We start from the raw sequence: 20,522 nt of genomic DNA on the forward strand, positions 1-20,522 counted from the left end.
GACGATTCCTGTTAAAGTTTAAAAACCCCCGAAGTGACGTAGATGAGGCTCATATGACAAATGTTGAGCATGTGACGTCACTAGATGTCGTACCTCGACGCGCGTCTTGTCGATCCTAGGTTCGTCGGTAGGAGGTAATGCTACACATCAGCTAGTTTTTTTCTTTTGAGTTGTCTGAAGGAGCTAGTTTAAAGAACCTCTATAGAGTCCAAAATGGACCTCACAGACGTTGCAGATGCGGAGTCAAAAAACGCGGAGTTATTTTCGAGGGCGAGCGTGAATGATGCAACTTGCATTTAAGCAAACGACCCAAATTTCGAAAACAATTTGTAAATGTGACTTGCTGTAAGCGAAGCAATTCAGTAGCTTCTACTCATATACCTTTGACGCAATACGGTATGTTTCTTTTGTACTGTGATTTACAATGAACCAGCTGAGACCGCGGGACCAATAAATAAAACAATAAATCTTACCTGAATGTAAACATATAATTGTCTAACGCAATGCAAAAATATACTGCCTGCCAGATAGAAGACTCGAACTCTGAACCTCACGACCTAAAGACAAGCACCTAGGCACGGAAGCACGTCGTCGTGAATACAGAAGATGGACTGGGATGATCAGGTGCAACGTACCGACAGGCTCAACCGCTGCACGTGTGGCTAGGTACGTCATGTGGTGATACATGTTCAACATTTGTCATCCACTTCTGGGGCATTTCTTGACGTTTGCGGCCTCATGTGTCTTACATTACGTTACTTGTCTCAGCGACTTGTACATCGCTTCAGAGACTTTTAAATGTTAATGAGAATCATCATGTATATGACGTATTTTCGCAACTGAGCTGCAAACAGTTCTCTCCAGTACGTTGTTAATATAGCTAGGACGCTTCCCTATTACTTAGTGTGTGTGTGTGTGTGTGTGTGTGTGTGTGTGTGTGTGTGTGTGTGTGTTGTGTGTGTGTGTGAGAGAGAGAGAGAGAGAGAGAGAGAGAGATCGTAACAATGTTATGGGTCACGAAGCACTGGTTTCTGTCAGAAAAGGATTGGAACTTGCTGAAACTATCGGGCTGCCAGTCATCTGAAAGTAGACCGTGGTGGCCGCATGAAGAATTTAATTCACACGACATGCAATGTGTTGTTTTGCTACGGTGCCAAATCCACTGCAGTGAAGTGCAAGCTTCAGGTCCTGAAAATAACATGGTTACTGATGTCCACTATTGTCTCTCACAGGCTTGATCTCTACCGCAGAACAACAAAAATCAACAGTCGATTATCAGACACGGACCACACGAGATGTTACATCAACTTGCAGTTAGTTACCGTCATTTCGCATTACAACTAGGTCTATATAGCGAATCGATGGTATCTTTTGCTGCTTCGCTGTAGCAATGGATGTTAAGATGTTTTTAATAGGATTCTGACAGGTTTGGAACAACTGTCGCCGTGCTAAAAAATAAGAGAAATGGTTTAAATACTCGCACGAATTCCGGTGTGAATAAAGTATTTACCAGCTCTTTGACATCAGAAAACTTGGTGATATGTTGATTCAATGAACACATGATTACAACAAGCGGCTGGTGACTGGCACCTCTGGATCTCAGTCGCGAAGGGAAAAAAGTATGTCAATCAGAGCTGTATGCTTTACGTTCATTTTACGAGATGGTGAAGCTCACCCACACACGAAGAAAGACAGAACCCAAGGTATCGGCAAATCTTTTCTTCATTGTGTCGGACTTCAGCAGAAATAAAATTCCCGTGGTCATAAAAATCTTTCGCGATTACTGTACATGTGGTTTTTCTCACTATTTGACGTTGCCAAAATGTTGACTATTTCACAATTTCCGCTTGGTTTTATTTATTTGAAGGGACGTTACCTTACACTATTGAACTAACTGCCGAATGGAGGCACTGTAATCTATTTTGTGATATTAAGGGTGCGACGATACAGACCGTACGGTTACACAACGATGCCGGGGAAGTTAACTGGCGTTTCGTTGCACGCAAGGCATGCTTGTCAAATAGTATATACGCGATGCTTAATCACTAGCAATGTTTATTAGGGGCAAAAAAATGCTGCAGCAAAAGATCAAGCTTAAAAACGGGCATAGACGGAAAATTAAAATTCTCGCTAGTCCAGTAAATTTGGATCTCCACTTTTCATGGACCGTCTCAGAACGAAGTTTTAACTTATAAAATGCGCAATGCTGTTTTTCGTTGCGACGGGATCTTCTTATGAAATTTCAATCACCAGTTTTCTCCTCCCATTGCGAAAACATTCTGTTGGCACCCACCTACATAGGGAGAAATGATACTCACGATAAAATAAGAGAAATCAGGGCTCGCACAGAAAAATTTAAGTGCTCGTTTTTCCCGCGTGTCGTTCGAGAGTAGAACGGTAGAGAGACAGCTTAAAAGTGGTTCATTGAACCCTCTGCCAGGCACTTTATTGTGAATAGCAGAGTAATCACGTAGATGTAGATTTATTGCCCTTAAAACTATAAATATGTAGCTGGCCGCGGTGGCCGAGCGGTTCTTGGCGCTTCAGTTACGGTCGCAGGTTCGAATCCTGCCTCGGTCTTGGATGTATGTGATGTCCTTAGGTTAGTTAGGTTTAAGTAGTTCTAAGTTCTAGGGGACTGATGACCTGAGATGTCATAGTGCTCAGAGTCATTTGAACCATTTACAAATATGCAACAACGATGTATTCACGGCGAATAATGCTTGCAAGACTTCCCTCTGCCATAGCATTTATGCCGTCATAACGGGACAGCTATGTTCACGATATGCCATGTTTATTTTAAGTTTTTGGCCGGATGCCTTTCCTGTCGCTTCATTTGGGAGGGGAGTTGTGTACATCATCTGTCGTCTAATCTTCCATTCTATTCGTTATCGTATTTTCCTATTAGTTTGTGTATCGTATTTTTTGTAACAGAGACTGGAGACCAGCCCAGCATTTGCCTAAGCGAGAGCGGAAAACCGTCTAATAACCACACTCGGGCTGGTCGGTGAACCAGACCAATGGTCGATAATCAATCGCGCTGATTCAGTCCCCATCTCTCTCATGTCCGTCTCGGAGGCTAATGCGCGGTGCGGTGATCCACACGAGCAAGCTACGACAATACATGCCTTATTTGACCTGAACACATCAGGGCACATCAATCGGCAGTAAAAATATTGTGCTTCACGAACACTACTTCCGGGAACTACGTTTCTCTTAAACTCGCTGGGAGATATAATTACTTTATCACTTTCCCACGCCACAAAACATGAGCGGAAAATAACGGTCGATACAAAGTGTTCCGATAAGTTGAAAACAAAAGAGACTTGGAAAGGCATATAAAAGATTCTTTTCCATTCTCACGCGGTACCTGTTTATAACTAGAGAAGTGAAACATGTACACCATTTAGTTTACTGGCTATATATACTTGATTTACTCACGTCTGTCATCCTGTTGCCCATTTATTGAACGCTGGAAACCACTGCAGCTTAAACTGAACAAAAATGAACATGTAAGTTACCTGATTCTTCCATCGCAGCTTGGTAGAACAATTTCATATTTATGAAAGAAAAGTACAAAAATGTGGTTACCGTGCAATATTAATTTATTTTCTTAACGGGTTCTCTATTCAGAAGGCTATCATCAGACTATAAGCTTCTATCGTCATAAAAGAGAATACATTACCACGGAAAAAACACGAAAAAGAGATTTCAGGTGGAGATTGAGATGTGACAAGAGAGTAAATATCCGTTTCGATAGTAAACTCAAACAGAAAATATTTATACTGTGTAGGAATTGCGCTGCCAAATACAAAACTTACTCGGTTTTTGTAACTCACTCGCCAATTGTGATACATTTTTCAAATTTATTCACCTGTAACGTACTCTCTTTTACAATAATGGCTATAGTCTGGTGAGGACCTTGTGAGCCAAAAAACTACATAAATAAATACTGTAGAATATCACATTTTTGTGGTTTTTGTTTATGAGTAATAACATATTGGTGCTCTTCACTGTTTGTATTACCAACGAAACACAAATTCAACCACAAGTTAAACATCTCTCTGTACTAAATATCAGGGTTTAACTATTTGTCTGTGGAACAGAATGCGTTGTACAAAATAAACAATATCAGATTAGTTTGAATTTTTTTTCAACTTTTCACGCATTTAATTTTTTGGGCAGATGATCAAAGATTTTCGTGATTATGTGATTACTCATAAACAAAAAGGACAAAAGTGTAATATTCTACAGACTTGATCTGTTTAGTTAACCGGGTTTGGATCAAAAGCTCATCAACAGACTGTAGCCATCGTTGTAAAAGAATACTGGTGAATAAATTTATAAAATGTATCACACTTCGAGAGTAAGTTGCAATATCCGAATAAGTGAGGTATTTGGCAGCGCAATTCTAACGCAATTGAAAATGTTGGCTGTTCGATTTAACTATCAAAACAGATATTTGCTCACTTGTCACATCCCAACCCCCTTGCTCAGATACTGCTTTTTGCAATGCAATTTCTAGACAAGTTTTTAGAAAAGCTGTTTTCAAATATTGATTCAAATTTACAGTCACATACACTGAAGTCCACATTAGAATGTCTTTCCATACACATCCCATCCCATCCGACAGCGTTTACCTTATTCTTAAGAAGTTGTATCTAGGAATCGTCATTGTATGACTGTACTGTGTCTGGTGAAAGAAAAATCTTACAGACGTCTGACGGTGCCTCTTAAATCAGGCCTCTGTTGCCCCGTGCGCTGATCAAAACAAGTTTCATGAGCCAATTACTTCGCATACATAATTCGCCGATGAGTAACGATGCGTAGTCGTGTAACACTGAGCTTGATTTAGGCGGGATGCCAGTTAAAATTACTGTCACTTCACTATCAACTGAGTTTTTCTGCTTTATCTGAAAATTATGAACTGGATCTACAATCACACTTGTTCCACACCTTGCCATCTCCTTGTCACAACTGAACAACCAAGTTGGCAACGCTGCATTGAATTTATTGAGAAAAAGAAAATAACACTGTGGTAAGGAGAAAAAAAGAAAAATTAAAATATTTGTATTCGTCCAGGTTTGTAGTGGTTTCCCCTCCCTACTCAGAGTCTCACTGAGAGCCAAATAAATTCGAGACACCGGCGAAATGACAGTGAAGGACATGTTCAGTTTTATTTGCATGGCGAAAACACGTTTCGAGGTTTCCTGCAGAAGAGAATTCATCGGCAGAAAACAGAATTCAGTAGCACGAAGCTTGCTTACATGATATTATGCCCACAGCGTACGATTTTGACCAATACGTGCTTTAGCGGGAGTTTTTTAATAACGTTTTCAGTTTACATTGCTTTAGATTCATAAGTAGATGAATTATATATAAAATATTTTGCATTTTATCACAGGAACAGATACCAAGATTAGTACCTAAAAGTTGCTGTTTGCGATGTTGTGCTTCAGTTTCACGTATATGAGACATGCGTATTTTTCTTGTATATATATGGTAAGAATTACATAATAGGGCTGACAAGAAGAAAGATGAAGATGCAAACATCAAGGCTTTTAGTTAATTTATGTAATATGAAAATAGACTGGCAGCTTCCTTGGATGAGTGTGAACACATCTGAAACGGGTCAAGAGGAATAAAAGAAATTGCTTACACAAATAGTGACTGCTAGCTGTAAATGTTTCTGCTTTTACATTTATATCCCATTTCCTCACCGTTAAGATATAAAATTATAAACCAGAGTATACAGTATACTTTCCCGTTTTTTATTTTCAGCTTCACACATCTGAATGGCGCGTCAAAATGTTCCGTCATAAGCATCGGCAAAGCATAATAAGAACAAATTGTTTGGACGTAAGTTTCTACATCTCTTCGGGAATACAACGCCATATATCGTGTGCGGGCAAAATTCTTTACACATTAGTTCAGTTTCCACGAATGTGATGTTATCTCCTTGCCAAAGCAAGAAAGCAGAAACTCTCGAAGTACACAAGCACCGAGATGGAATTCATCTCGAATTCTCTTTGGAGGGACTTGTGTGTTCTTACTCTTTAGTAAGTTTTATAGTCTGGAGAAAAGTTCAAACTGCGGAGTGACATATCGCCCACCGTTATGATACCCTCATTGCTATGAAGGAAATCATAAAAGCATATTCCCGACCGGTACGTGATCCAATATGTCTCTGCCGTTTCTTGTTAGTGTCTTCCAACTACTCTTAAGAGAGAGACAAAGCTTTTATCAGTAGTTGTTAGATCTCTTTTCTTTCAAACTCCACTGCAACTCTTTCAACATTACACGATTAACATTTGTTAAATAGTATGGCTTGAACGTAGGGCAGGCATTGTTGCCTGGATGAAATTTGTCAATGATAGACGGATAATCAGTCAGTTAACCTTATGATTCTCCACGCTAATCATACCCTGTTCACGTCTTCATTCTTTGCAGCAACTTTTGTGTTATTAACTCATAATTTTATTCTATGATTTCAGCTGAAACAGGTCGTCGTTATTTATACAGCCGTTGTTTACACACTCTTTTTATACTCCGTCTGATGTGGTCATATTCGACAGATTTTAAGACGGCGACATATTATGGGATTCGTCCACGTAGGGGCTATTTCGGATCTTTACAATGGATCAGATGAGCGTTATTTTCTCCTCTCCCAACTCCATTTACTAGAGAATTTCGCCAGTTATCATACATATCCGCTTAGCGAACGAAAACAACTAATCTGCGAAGCCTACTTACAAAAAATTTCGCATTTTGACAGCCAGTTTCATAAAGAATGGGATAAATATATTTACATACTGGTATTTTAGTTGCTCAGAAAGATGATCGAAAATGCTTGAAATTTGTTATAAGCTTTTAACATAAAAGTATGTCTAACCGGATCTGGTTGTTTTTCGTTAGTGACTAATATATTAATAAATTTGTTTTGTAGTGACAGAAACCAGTGAGGTTATTATCTTCTTTAGATTTATATCAACGTCATAAGCTTCTAAACGGAAAGCCTCATCATCAGGAAACTATAACGATTCAAAAATATTTCTCTTATGTATCCAACGAATTTTCTGTGATGTCAGGGTCTTGTCGTGTACTGAAAGGACGCCTGGGAAGAAATAAAATTGAGAAATAAGAATGCGCAATAACTGAGACTTCTACTCCTTGTACAACTCCGTTATAAAGGTGGATTTAGAGAAGTTACTCACTTTGTTAATACTGAATGATTTCTCCCATCACTGTAATCGATTTAATTCCGACGACCACTATCCAAAGTCTCGCTTGAGTCAGTAAAAACACGCTTGTTACATTACAGACCGTCGTTCAAAACAGAGTTCATTTTTTTATGCATCAGACGATTAATCCAGGAAACGTAATTCTTTACAGTAATTGAGGACGACGCTAAAGGGAAATTCTAATCATTTAATGCACTATAATTGCGGCGATACTCGAGGAACTTATGAACTCCTGTAAGCAAGTATCAGCATTGCCGTAATCAATAAGTGCTACACAGGATTCGTTTCAACAATCGGTACTAGGCTAATTCGTCCTTGGATGCAACTGTAGAAAGAATTATGCCCTAACATTAGTGACTGTTTGCTGAGAATTTTCCATCTTTCGCCGTTGTTCCATGTACTTCTTCTTTCTGCATTTATATGCAAGTCTGATATGTTTATCCATCATCCATCGAATTTTGAATAATAATCTCGCCCATTCCTTTTCTGGGGGATTTAATGGAACAGTGACGAATCTACATATATTTTTTATTATTGAAAAATGCTGTTGCTGTAGTTGAATGCCGTTATGAACTGGAAAATAATGCGCTGCATTCAGCAGATTCCTTCTTTTTTTAAATGCGTCTTCATTCTGGAATTCAGTCAAGCGCTGTTTCTGTGTTACTTAAATACGGACGAAGTAGGGGCAGACGTCCGCTCGGAGCTTAACGTAGTAAACGCGCACAAAAAATTCACTTATCAGTATTTAAATCCTTCTCTCTATAACATTCCAATCGAACTTTAAAGTAAGAAATCTTTGAACTGTCCTGATGTTACAGGACACTAAAAGTCGAGTAGCGTATACTGGAAAGTGTTTTTAACGACTAAGTGAGGCGTCTTTCGGCAATGAGGAGTATTCAGCCTAATGGTGGAGTGAGCGAAGAAACATAAATTGTCCAACAGCTCTGACGGGCGTCGCACGAAAATGTACAGTTTAAATTAAAATTTTTCGAGTTATTCTTCTGAAATTAGACACGGGAGAATTACTCTCGGAGAACGAATCTTTAGATTCGTCGTGGTCATTTGCATGTCATAGCTTTAGAGGGTTTACCATGTATTAATCTGATACATTGTATCGATGACATTAATTTTGTTTTCTCAAACAGATATGGTATTTTAACAATGACAGGAAACAGAACTTAAAGATAATGTGATCTTAATACTCTGGTGCTCGGCAGGGCGTTCCTTATCTAGAACGCTTTCCGATAAGAAAGTACTGCCTAACTTCAAGAATTAACGATGGATTCTTTCGAAATAACGCTTCAGCTGTAATGAATTTACCAGGAACGATGTGTACATTTGTGTTCTAGGCTTAGATGTAGTGAAGGAGTCAAGGAAAAGAAAAATAGTATTTAAATCGGCTGAAATTAATTTATATTCAAAGGAACTGTTAAGTCGATGGGCTGAGGACTTCGTGTTGAAGATAATCACAGCAAGGCGAAATAATAAGCAACAGCAGAAGTAAGAATAGCGGCGTGTTAATATGGGAATGAGGAAAGATATAGTGACAGAGATGTTGGAAGCTACTGAATTAGGAACCAAGGTTATACAAGATGACAACAGGAGAAATCATATACTACGGACCAACGTAATACGGAAAAATTTCTCCTGTAGAGGAGCCAAACATGTGGAATTCAGAAGAAGCTGACAAATTATTGACCTAAATAGCGGCGTCATATAAAAACGTAAAACGTACAATAACTTGTATTTAAAAGGTGGGATTAAATGTGAAAGAAAAATATTAACATTTTTCACTTTTAGGGGGCACTTCAGTCGAATCAGTGGCTTATGTAAGTGCGGCTCTTCAGCTCACGTAACGTCTGGTAGACAGAATGCATTGTTTTCGATTCATACAAGCCAGAAAATCTATTCAAATAATGTTGGACATTATTTCCAGGATCTCTACAGTTCTGCTAAGGCCTTTACCGAGATAACCAGAATTATTCCGGTACAAACTGCTTAATCACTGTTTATACAAATATCACTCTATGCTTATTCGTGTTCCCGCCAGTAGTTTTCAAAAGGAAAGGCAACCGGTTTATATCTAACGTCTTGTCGAATAGTTTCCAAATTATTAACTTTTATTTTTTTCTGTTGCTTTTGTATCAGCTGCTGCTGCGATCTGGTGTTACAAAAAGAAGGAGTAACAGCAGGAAAAGTGAAGAACAAACATCTAAAAGAAATACTTTCTCTAAGGAGGAATATGTTGGACGAAAGTGTGCTAACGAAGCAAAGGTTTGTTGGTTCGGTAACATAGAGAGCAGTAAAAGGTAAGAACTACAGCTAGGATAAAGGGAGGAACATAAAACGTAGACTGTATCTACACCTACATTATTACTCTGCAACTCACACTTCAATGTTTGAAAGAGAGTGCACAGAACCATATTCAGACTATTTCCCTACTATTCTCCTCTAGTAGAGCACGTGGCAAAAATGAACACTTAAGTCTGTCCATTCCGGCTCTGATTTCTCTTATTTTGTCATGACGGTCATTTCTTCCTTTCTAGATCGGATTGAACAAACTATTTGGTCTTTCGCAGGAGAAACTAAGCGACTGAAATTACGTGAAAAGATGTCACTACAACGGAAGAAGTCTTTGTTTTAATGATGAACATCCCAACTGATTTATAATTTCAGTGACACTTTCTCAGCTATATAAAACCAGCTTTTCCGATTACTCCAGATAATCCAATCTAATGATGATCCCATACCGCGCAGCAGTATTGCATAAGAGGACAGAAGTGTGGTGTAGGTAGTCTCTATGATAGATTCATTGCGCCTTCCGAGTGTTCTGCCAATAAAACGCTATATTTGTAGGAAAGCCTACAATATTTTCCACATAACCGTTCCAATTTAAGTTACAAGTTAATTCTTAAAATGAAATACAAATATCAACCAGCCAAAGTTGCAGATTACGCTTATAATAAATTAATAACAACAACCACTTACTCTTAACAATGCTATTTATTAGGGATAAATACCATCATTATCTGCTTCGAATCGGCCAGTTCAACTTCAGACGATTATTCACCTTTAGAATTCCATTATTATTTGCGAGTGCTGCTCACTGACTGTGATGAAGGTTTCTTGGGATCCCTTCGTTAAGACCAACAATAGCTACAATTAATGATCATTCGGTGTAGTTTGCATGGCTTTTACTGTAACATCCATGTCACGCAAGTTTTCTGTCGCAACATTTACGGTTCAAATGGCTCTGAGCACCATGGGACTCAACATATGAGGTCATCAGTCCCCTAGAACTTAGAACTACTTAAACCTAACTAACCTAAAGACATCACACACATCCATGCCCGAAGTAGGATTCGAACCTGCGACCGTAGCGGTCGCGCGGTTCCAGACTGAAGCGGCAAGTACCGCTCGACCACAGCGGCCGGCCAACATTTATGTACATATTATAAGTTCTCTGGTAGACACAGTAGTCTCTGGCACATTTATGTACATATTGAACTTCTTTGGTAGACACTGGCACAATATATTCGTTGCAAATTTTCGAATAAAAACATTTGTATGTCCTATTTAAGCCATCCGTGGTGGCCGAGCGGTTCTAGACGCTTCAGTCCGGAACCGCGCGACTGTTACGGTCGCAGGTTCGAATCTTGCCTCGGGCATGGATGTGTGTGATGTCCTTAGGTTAGTTAGGTTTTAGTAGTTCGAAGTTCTAGGGGACTGATGACCTCAGATGTTGAGTCCCATAGTGCTCACAGCCATTTTTTTGTCCTATTTAATTAGATGTGTGTGGTGCTCAACACTATCTGTGAATTCGAAGCTCAGGCATTCGTCAAATCTCATGGATGTCTCTGACCTTACCGACGGGGTGCCCAATCTCTGCCCAGGCGGAATCAATCCAGCGGCACAGCTTAGCCCTTAGCCGATATTAAACTGGCAAGCTACCAGATAAGAAGGCGCTTGTGAGAAACGGTGCCACAACGGGGAGATCAAGAAATAGGGGATCAACCTGAGACTGCTATCGATAGCTCCCATTATATCGCGTGAGTCGTAGACTTTCAAAGATTGATGGGGTGTACGTAGATACGTAGCGCAGCGTGCTTTGTGAGAAAAATCCTATCCCAAGCACCGTGAATTGTGACTCGTTCTACATCTAGCTTTTCAGTGCATCACTTCTCCGTGTAGTATTGTAGTTGCTGCAAAGCACACGTTTTCTCACTTTTCCTTTTTCGCTTCTCGCTATTCCTTCTGCGTCTGTGAGAAACCGCCAGTTTCATTTCAGTGGACTGCACCTCCAAAGACAGTTTTAGTCAGCACCCCAATGCCCACGAGCGTCGCGTAGGCGGACAGGAGCGAGACGAAGCCTGCGCACCGCAGAGCGAGTGACCCGGCATGCACCGCGCCGGGGGTGTCCCTGCCGCAGGAGCGCACTGCAGAGCCATCTCTGATCGGCGCGCTCAACCTCTGCCCGGGCCAAGTCAATGGCTGCTCTTTGTCTGCCTAATTTATGACTTGACACTTCGGTACGGGGTAAGAGCGACGGAATACATACAAAAAAGAGTAGGAGGGATGTTGGAGTCTCTCGCAGAAGGAAAATAAAAGAAAAAAAGAGAGAGAAGAGATGACCAAACGCTGTACGCTGCGGTGAGAAATAAATCGCTTTGGTTGAAGCATTTGAAGCGACGGCTTTATACGTGGGCGGGAATTTAAAAAAAGGAAGGAGAAGAAGGGCGAAGCTACGGCAGCGGAGGACAGGGGCGATGCGTGATATTCTGCTTGCCAAGTGGGCAATGATTGGTGGTCGCGGCGAGATGGGGGGCCGTCCGCCGGACATCCATTACTGACAGCATTCCGGAGCAGGCCGCGGCTCGGCGCAGATTAACACGTAAAGAGCGCCTCTGTTGCACGCGCAAGAAACTAGATAGCGGCAGCTCGGTCGGAATTTATGGTAGGCTCGGTTCGGCTGTGGCCGCGCGCGCGCGCGCACACAGCGGACCTCTGTGCGTCTCGCTGCGACGCGGTCGCTCTGGAAGTTCTCGTACTCGGCGCGCAGATACCATCGGCGCGGTTATTACGGGCACGTCACGAACCCAACTGGCAAAGGAAAGGGGAAAATCTTGCCGCGGTATTAACTCCGCATTCGAGAATAGATTACTTTTTATACGCGAGGACACGGCAAAGCGAAAGGGGAGAACGTGGTCGTGAGATTGGACGCAGCGTTACGCCGGAGTAACTACGCTAATCTGCCGCGATGCAATCGGCAAGAAACAGGGACAGAGCGAAAGTACTTAGAGTGCCGAGTTACCTGTGGACTATCTGCCCCCGACCCCTAAGGACATACCCAACAGACGACTGAATCGTTTTTTGTGTCGGAAGCGCGATTACAGCGATCACATCATAGTTCAAAGGTCTATTCACTCTTGACGTGACGAATTGGAACATCAGACCGTTCCACAATGATTTCCGAATGGAGGCGTTCACACAAACCGTCGACCGAACAAGAGAAAGCGGAAGGTGAACGTCAAGGATTCATCAGGAAGAAAGCATGACGATGACTTTGGAGAGTGTGTAGTGGTGAAGTTAGAAGTTAACCTATTAGCTATCTTACTCGCTTCGGTTATAGTGCCGTTGTCGATTTCTTCATTTTGTTTCTTCTTAATACTGATTCTATCGTTTCCTTTGTTTTCGTGGCACAAGGCACGAGGCACAAGGCACGTTTGGATATTTTTTCTATTGGCGTTATTCTACAAAAGAGACCGAATATCTCAGCCCTAAAACCGATTTAGGTTTTAAAAATATCTGACGTATAAAGTAAAAATTCGCTGTGTATAGTTTTTTAAATATTGTTTGGTGTGTTTATATGTAAATATTTTCTCGAGCAAATAAAAGTTTCGAAATGTTAGCATAACAATCTTGTTCGTTCACTCAGCAGTGCTGGAAAAAATTTCTTTTTACTATACTATCTTCGTCAAGAGCGTCCGTTATGAATTTTGACTTGGCTACTAATAAAATACATCATTTGCTGGTTACTTCAGTAATATCCAAGAAGATTCATATCTGTAGTTCAGTACACTCAGACTTCTCGAAAGGAAGACAGTATCCCAACAGTAACTCCACCCCAATCGTTTCAAGAACGAACTCGCATTTCGTAAAACACATCCCATTGTTTATGAAGTCATATCATCGAAACTGTGTGTCGTACAAAAATTTCATTTTGGTGGTATATTCAATCGTATATATAGCTATTCTGTGTAGTACCGAAATATTTACTAGTTTAAAAGTAATACACTAAGACGTTATAATTGATGCTGAAATTTTACTGCGACAACAACGAAAACGTAGTAAGGGACAATCATTCTACCTTTCATTATTTCATTGGTGGCGTAATCCAGAAAAAGTTTCGAAATGGTGAAAAAAATATGTAAAGTTTATTGGAAGTTGCTAAGCGCTCAGATTCTCAAATTCCTTACGAATATGGTCTGGATAATTTGCGCAGCGTCAGTTAACGCTGCATCAAGCACATACACCTTTTCTAAATTTAATACTTGTCTTATTGTCTTAAATCTGTAATGCAAGGTTGTGCCTTTTAATGAGTAGATTATGACAACTTTTCAAGTTAATAAATTCGGTTAACAATTATACGAAATACTGAAAATCGATTTTTTGTTGTCCGTGGATGCCATTAAGCAGGCAACGTGCAACTGGGAGTGTGCACTGTGGATCAGGCTAGTCGAATATATTAAAGATAATCTCACGTTACACGTTCAATATACTACTGACATAAGCCACGTGACGTTATGTACGCTCGTCCAGCGTGAACAAGCTGCCATTTGACGGTGACGTTCCCTTCCGTCCCACAACGTTCTGGTAACTGCCACTTTGAATTGACTTTAATGAGGATCCCGGAACGTGAATGTCTGTAGAATGGGAAGTGGAGAGTTTACACGCTAAGACACTATAGATACTGACACAATTAGCACTCACAGTTCCACAATGCGCTGTAGGAATTCGTAGGAACAATTAGTATTCATTACAGAAGGACTGGGTGTATTAGGAGCTTGTTCTTAAACGGCGTGTTTGATAAGTAAGGTCGGCTTAAATTAAACGCCTCGTCTTCGTTGGTTTATGTGGATACTTGCTCCATCAGCGGATGGCGCGGATGCAATTCAGTGTGGAAATATCGCGTGAAATGTCCCAGAATTCGTCTGAATTAATTTTGAGAAACCATGGAAGACAAACTGGGTGGAGGGAAGGTGCTTTGAACACTATTCTTCCCAAATGTGAGACCAATATATTAACGACAAATTGGTTCCAATGGCTCTGAGCACAATGGGACTTAACTTCTGAGGTCATCAGTCCCGTAGAACTTAGAACTACTTAAACCTAACTAACCTAAGAACCTCACACACATCCATACCCGAGGCATGATTGGAACCTGCGACCGTAGCGGTCACGCGGCTCCAGACTGTAGCGCCTAGAACCGCACGGCCTCTCCGGCCGGCTATTAACGACTGTTTTACTCTCTAGGCGGTTTGGTGAAGAATTAAGTGCATTTACATCTTTTATCTGGCGTTACTAGGTGATCGGTGGTTCAGAATCATCTTTTTTTTATCTTCTTATTCACCAACTAGGATCATGCAACAACATCAGTTTCTCTTCTTTTTATTGTTTCTTAGCTTTCCAGAATTGCTTCATCTTCTCCCCACGCTGTCTTTCCTTTCTTCTGTCCATGCTGTTATCGGTTTCCTATGGCAGATAAAAGAAGCCTTTGGAATTTATTACTTTATTCTTAAAAAAAAAGTTTCTTTATGTTATTTTCGGCCGGCCGGAGTGGCCGATCGGTTCTAGGCTCTACAGTCTGGAACCGCGCTACCGCTACGGTTGCAGGTTCGAATCCTGCCTCGGGCATGGATGTGTGTGATGTCCTTAGGTTAGTTACGTTTAAGTAGTTCTAAGTTCTAAGGAACTGATGACCTCAGAAGTTAAGTTCCATAGTGCTCAGAGCCATTTTTTTGTTACTTCCGATTGTTTGATGTTTCATTCCCGCGAATTTTTTATTTCTGTAATCAATGCAATTTTTGATTTTTTCCCAGAAATACAAGAATACGGCCATTGGTTTCCTTAACCTGTTGTTTACTTTGCCATTGCTTCTGATAATTTCTCTGTTTTCTTAGATCTATTAAAATTTCTCATTTTCCAGCCACATGTTGTTTATGTTGTATCCACTGTTGTTGTTGCGGTCTTCAGTCCAGAGACTGGTTTGATGCGGCTCTCCACGCTACTCTTCTGTGAAAATCTAAAAGTACTTCTAGTCTGACTATCTTATTGCTCATAGTTAAGCATCCATACGTATACAGTTATTCAGTGGTCAGCCGGAACATTATGACCATCTACCTAACAGCCAGTATGTCCACCTTTGGCACTGATAACAGGGGTGATGTGTCGTGTCGTGGAAGCAGCGAGGCTTTGGAACGACGTCACACACACAAGTCACCTGATTTAAATTCCGGGGAGTAGGACTATGAGCTCTGATGTCACGTTCAGTCTCCAGTCTAATCCCAGATGTGTTTGATCGGGTTCAGATCTGGCGAGTTTGGGGTTGCGGGAGCAGGGGGGGGGGGGGGGGGGGGGGGAAGCGCATCAACTGGAACGCGCCACTGTGTTCCTCGAACCACTCCATCACACTCCTGGCCTTGCGACATGGCGCATTATCTTGTTGAAAAATGCCACTGCCGTCGGATAACATGATCGTCATGAAGGGGTATACGTGGCCTGCAACTAGTGTGCGATACTCTTTGGCTGTCATGGTGCCTTGGACGAGCACCATTGGACCCATGGATGCCCGCGTGAATGATCCCCACAGCATGATGGAGCCGTAGCCAGCTTGTCTCCTTCCCGCAGTACGTGTAGGTGTGAAGGAGCTGTTCTCCTGGAGGAAAATGGATTCGCGCTCTCCCATCGGCATGATGATGGAGGTATCGAGATTCATCAGACCAAGCAAGGTCTGGCATTGTACCAACGTCCAGTGCCGATGGTCAGGTGCCCGTTTCAGTTGTAGCTGCCGATGTCGTGAGGTTAACATTGGTACACGTATGGGTCGTCGGCAGTGGAGGCCCATCGTCAGGAGTGTTTGGTGCACTGTGTGTTCAGGCACAGTTGTACTCTGTCCAGCATTAAAGTCTGATGTTAGATCCGCCACAGTTCGCCACCTGCGCTGAAGTGAGATTAGCGACAAACTTAACATCAAAATTGGGGACAGCGAAGTTAAGGAATTCTGCTACTTTGCAAGCAAGAAAACACATGACAGGCAGAGAAAGGAGGACATAAAAAGCAGATTAGCACAGGCAGAGAAGCATTCCTGCCCACGAGAAGTCTGTTAATATCAGACATCGGCCTTAATAAGAGAAAGAAATTTCTTAGGAAGTGCTTTTGAAGCACAGCATTGTACGATACTGAATCATGGACTCTGCGAAAGCCGGAAAAGAAGAGAAACGAAGCTGCAGACGGATATTCAACATTAGGTGGACAAGGTAAAGATTGAGAAAGTTCTCCACAGAATCGGCGAAGAAAGACATATATGGAGAACGCTGACAGGAAGAATGGACAGTATGATAGGACTTGTATTAAGACACGAGAGAGTAACTTCAGTGGCACAAGAGGAACCTGTAGAGGGTAGAAAATGTAGAGGTAGGAGGAAGACGGAGATTGGAATACGTCCTAGGTAGAAGGAGATTGGAATATGTCCAGCAAATAACTGAGGATATGGCTTGCAAGTCCTGCTCTGAGGTGGAGATGTTGACACAAGAGAGGTAATCGTGGCGGGATCCATCGAATCAGTCAGAAGAACGATGACAAAAAAAAGTGGCGGCCAGGAACGAGGTAAAGTTTGCAACTTCTCGAGCCACAAGCGTTACGGTCTACAATAACATTTCAGATACAATTAATTTTTGCACAACCAGTTCAGATTTACGCAGATTGTTACCAATTAAAAAAATACCATGTTAAAAGTATGATTATTTGCACGTTGGAGGGAGGATAAGTGAGATTCAAATTTACGGCCTATCACGTCTGCCACCCATATTTAAATTTTCGCGGCTTTCCATAAATCATGGAAAAACGTCCCTTTGGATTATGCCACGAGCAATTTCCTGCCCTAACACTGTCCAGAAGCCCTTGCGCATCGTCTCTATGGCTTCAACGAAGTTTAGTCTTTTCTTCTTACGTCTGGCTGGTTGTACCAAGCAAAAATTATACAGCTTATTATTTATTTCTTTTAGAATCCCTATGCCCTTTAAGCGCGTCATTAACAGTTCCTATCAAAGACAGCTGGGCCAGTACTTGGAAGCAACTCGTTTCTAATGGGAATCCTAAGTTTTTAAATATCGCGCCACTTCAGTCGGTGCATGTGAGGCCTCTTGACTATGGTTCAGAATAACAAATGTTGCACTTACACCAAGACAATAAACCAAAAGCTATTCAGATAATATTCTCTGCTTGACATCTAAGTATATGCAACGCCTGAAAAATAAAATCCCTTCAATGTGTATAGTATGAAAGCTGTAGTAACATCTCAGTTGTGAAGAAATAGCACAAAGTAATTATTTGCTCAATTCATAGCTGAAACCATCGGCATCATGGATTCAAAACAGTTTATAATATCAAACTGTGTTACAATCTCATGTTGCTATCCGAAAACGTCGACATCCTAAGAGCTCTACTTTGCGCCCAGTAACTTATCTCTTCTTGCACTTGAAAGATGGTCTCCGTGGACAACAGTCTGAATATTATGAGGACTTCAAGACCGCTGTTATAAACTGCTTCAATTCTTAGACGGAGAACTTCAATGCAGAGGTGGAGACAGAGAAAGGAGGACGTAAAAAAGCAGTTTTGCACAGGCAAAGAAGCATTCCTGGCCAAGAGAGGTCTGCTAGCTAGTGCAACATTAGGAAAGTGCTTGGCGCTTAACGAAAAAGTAAAGAAGGTTTGTAGGAAATAAAAATCACCAACAAAGGCTTTTACTTGCGTATATATATTACTATATTATATATCAATACGCAACAAAGAAATTAATACACAATAAAATAAAAGCAGCCCCGCAGAAATCATATAGGAATACCCCTAGAATAAAATTATGGTAAGTAATGAAAGGCTTAATGTGACACCCGATTAGGAAGCTATACAAGAAAACAAAAGTAATGATTAAAATAGGGACCAAGGTTCCAAGAAGTATTTTTGTTTAAAACAAAGTTATGGAATTTCAGGTATTCCGTTTGACATGTACTTGGAACAGACAGTGAGTGTCAGATACAGGAAATACTGACGCATGGGAATAAAGACTACTGATGATACTCTTCATTCTGTTTTATTTGTGGATGACCGGATTATATTATCTCAAGATGAAGAGGGTATGAAATATATGCCGAGAAAGCTTAAAAATGGGTATAACACATGTGGTTAGGGAAAAAGTCTGGAATAGACGGAGCGTATGTGCATGGGACAGGATTTGTTAAAATTCAGACATAGTAAGGAAAATAATATCTTGCAGGAGCTACAAATATTTGCGAACAATAATAGGGAATTACCGTGGTCTAACAAGGATATTAGTTCAAAAATAGGAAAGGAGAAGAGAGCAACTTAAGCTTTGCAAACTATACTGTATGAGAAGATACTGCAGTTAACGAGCCAAGATGGGATACGAAATGAGGAGGTATGGAAGCGAAAGGAGTTACCGTGCTACGTAGCAAAAACTTTGGTCAATAGAGCGCTTCAGTACAGAGAATGCCTAACCAATACGGCCAAGGAAGATTTTTAACTAAAAGCCGCCCGGGAGAAAAAGAGACCGAAGCCAGCTCTAAAATAAGAAAAATACATGCAGGAGGCAATGGAAGACAAAAAATTTAGGACAGGATGACTGGAAGAAAGAAGACTGTGGAAGTCAGAAACGACTGACGTGTAGAGGGAAACGCCGGAGAAGGAGATAGTGATACGCATCAAGGAACAATCGGTTCGGTAGTCGAAGGAAGGGTCGGGGACAAAAATGATAGAGGCAGGCTAAGGCTTTCCTACAGCAACGATGACCAAATAGATGATGGCTACAGTAGTTACGCAGAAATGAGGAGGTTAGTGTGGAGAGCTGCGTCAGTCCTCAGAGTCAAGACCAAAATGACATGTACAGTTTCTTAAAACCAAACAGCCCTTACTTTTCGAATTCCCCTCGTATAAAGTCGCATGCAGCAGTATGAATTCTTTCCATAATGGGAACTAGGAATTATGATTGGACCGGTAGCGAATATACGTAAATGTAGACTCCGCCACAGACCCTGGCGGACCGAGGGGAACCGACGGTCCGCCACGTCGTTCTCAGGCCAGAGGCGTCGCCGGATGCGGATATGGAGGGGCGTGTGGTCAGCACACCACTCTCTCGGCCGAGTGTCAGTTTCCGAGACAGGAGCCACTACTTCTCAGTCAAGTAGGTCCTCAGTTTGCCTCACACATTGACGGAGGACATCGAAATGGTGCAAAAAAGGGCAGCTCGTTTTGTAATATCACGTAATAGGGGAGAGTGTGTGGCAGATATGATACGCGAGTTGGGATGGAAGTCATTAAAGCAAAGACGTTTCTCGACGCGGTGAGATCTATTCACCAACTTTCTCTTCCGAAATCGAAAATATTTTGTTGAGCCCAACCTACATAGGTAGGAATGATCATCAAAATAAAATAAGAGAAATCAGAGCTCGAACAGAAAGGTTTAGGTGTTCGTTTTTCCCGCGCGCCGTTCGGGAGTGGAATGGTAGAGAGACAGTATGATTGTGGTTCGATGAACCCTCTGCCAAGCACTTAAATGTGAATTGCAGAGTAATCAGGTAGATGTAGATGTAGACAAGGGCTGAGTGCACCCCCTTGCCAAGAGCGCTCGGCAGACCGGATGGTCACCCATCCAAGTGTTAGCCCAGCCCGACAATGCTTAACTTCGGTGACCTGACGGGAACCGGGTTTACCACTGTGGCAAGGCCGTTAGCAGTGAATATACCACCCAAGAGATTTCGCACGAGATGATTACGCAAAGGACGTAGAAGAAAATCGCCATGGCCTTGTAGGTAATTCATTTCGGAATTCACACAAGCCGGCCGCGGTGGTCTCGCGGTTCTAGGCGCGCAGTCCGGAACCGTGCGACTGCTACGGTCGCAGGTTCGAATCCTGCCTCGGGCATGGATGTGTGTGATGTCCTTAGGTTAGTTAGGTTTAAGTAGTTCTAAGTTCTAGGGGACTAATGAC

The sequence above is a fragment of the Schistocerca gregaria genome, chromosome 4 (genome assembly GCF_023897955.1).
Source record: "Schistocerca gregaria isolate iqSchGreg1 chromosome 4, iqSchGreg1.2, whole genome shotgun sequence".
Lineage (NCBI taxonomy): Eukaryota > Metazoa > Arthropoda > Insecta > Orthoptera > Acrididae > Schistocerca > Schistocerca gregaria.